Source organism: Eucalyptus grandis, chromosome 8 (genome assembly GCF_016545825.1).
Source record: "Eucalyptus grandis isolate ANBG69807.140 chromosome 8, ASM1654582v1, whole genome shotgun sequence".
Lineage (NCBI taxonomy): Eukaryota > Viridiplantae > Streptophyta > Magnoliopsida > Myrtales > Myrtaceae > Eucalyptus > Eucalyptus grandis.
This window is the reverse complement of record NC_052619.1, coordinates 30357897-30359535: the sequence shown is the minus strand read 5'-3', so window position 1 is coordinate 30359535 and position 1639 is coordinate 30357897.

Sequence of the window (1639 nt, the reverse complement as noted above, 5' to 3'; positions counted from 1 at the left end):
ACTCATTCTCTAACAACTATATAAGTGTACTGTGTCAAGTAATGGGAATAGGACAGCAAATGCAAATTACCTTTATACATGCTCCTAATGCTTTTCAAGACAGAGTTCATCTATGGGAGGATATTTATAGAGTAAGTAGAAACTACCATATACCGTGGCTTTGCATAGGCGACTTCAACGAGGTATTGTACCATTGGGAAAAAGTTGGAAGAAAGCGAGCGGAAAACTACCGACTAACAACCTTCCGGGACTTTCTCAGCAGGTGCTCCTTAATGGGTTTGGAATCCAAGGGCTGTGCTTTTACCTGGAAGAATAACCAGACAGGGGATCAATTAGTCAAAGAGAGACTAGATAGGGGATTATGTAATCTGGATTGGCGCATTACGTATCCTAATGCTGAAAGCATCGCACTACCAGCTATAGGGTCCGATCACAGCCCTCTTGTAATATCATTATATCCGCGGAAAGACAAGAAAAGAAGGATGTTTCGGTATGAAGCATTCTGGGCAGAAGACGAGGAAAGTATGTTGTTGGTAAAACAGGTTTGGGCTGATGGAGATTCTCAAAGGTTGAATATTGCACAAAAGTTACAGCTGGTGGCCCAAAAATTGGCAAAGTGGAGTAAACGAAGATTCCATAATGCAAAACAGAGAATAGATGAGCTGAAAAATGAGTTACAAAGGCTGACAAATGAAAGGGTAATCCAAAAAGAAAGTGAAAAAGCAACGCAGATAAAACAGGAAATTGAAAAGTTGTGGTTACAAGAGGAAATGTTTTGGGCTATGCGATCAAGAGTCAAATGGCTAAAATGGGGAGACAGAAACACAAAGTTCTTTCATGCATCAACTATTCAGAGGAGAAACAGAAATAGAATAACCTTCTTAAAGGATGCAGTCGATGAATGGGTGAAAGAAGATCAGTCGTTGAGGGAAATGACACAAGCTTTCTTTCAAAACCTGTACTTGTTAGTGGGAGAACGCAACTTTCAGCCTGTCATACAAAAAATACCAACATCAGTAGATGAAACAATGAATCAGATGCTGGTAAAATCTGTTACAATTGAGGAGATAACTGAGGCAATGCAGCAATTAGGAGCTACTAAGGCTCCTGGACCAGACGGGTTTAATGGGTTGTTTTACCGCAATCATTGGCCAGACCTAAGCCAAGAAATTTTCATAGAAGTGCAGAATTTTTTCGAAACATGATACTTAAACCCCGGCATGAATAGAACCCAAATAACCCTCATCCCTAAAGTCCCAAATCTTGAAAAGCTTGAACAGTTCCGCCCTATCAGCCTATGCAATTTTATATACAAAATCATCTCCAAAGTAATGACGAATAGACTGAAACCCTTACGACCAAGTCTAATTGCTGAAGAACAAAGTGCATTTGTGGGGGGAAGAAAAATTCAAGATAATATCTTGATAGTGCAGGAGGTGCTACATAAGTTGAGAACTCGGGAAAGGAAGAGCAAGTTCCAAGCAGTATTAAAGCTTGATATGCAAAAAGCATATGACCGTATTGAATGGGACTTCTTACAAGCATGCTTGAAAAAGATGGGCTTTTGTGAACAATGGGTCCAATGGGTGATGCAATGTGTGTCCACAGTGTCTTTCAGCATCAACTTCAATGGCAATCC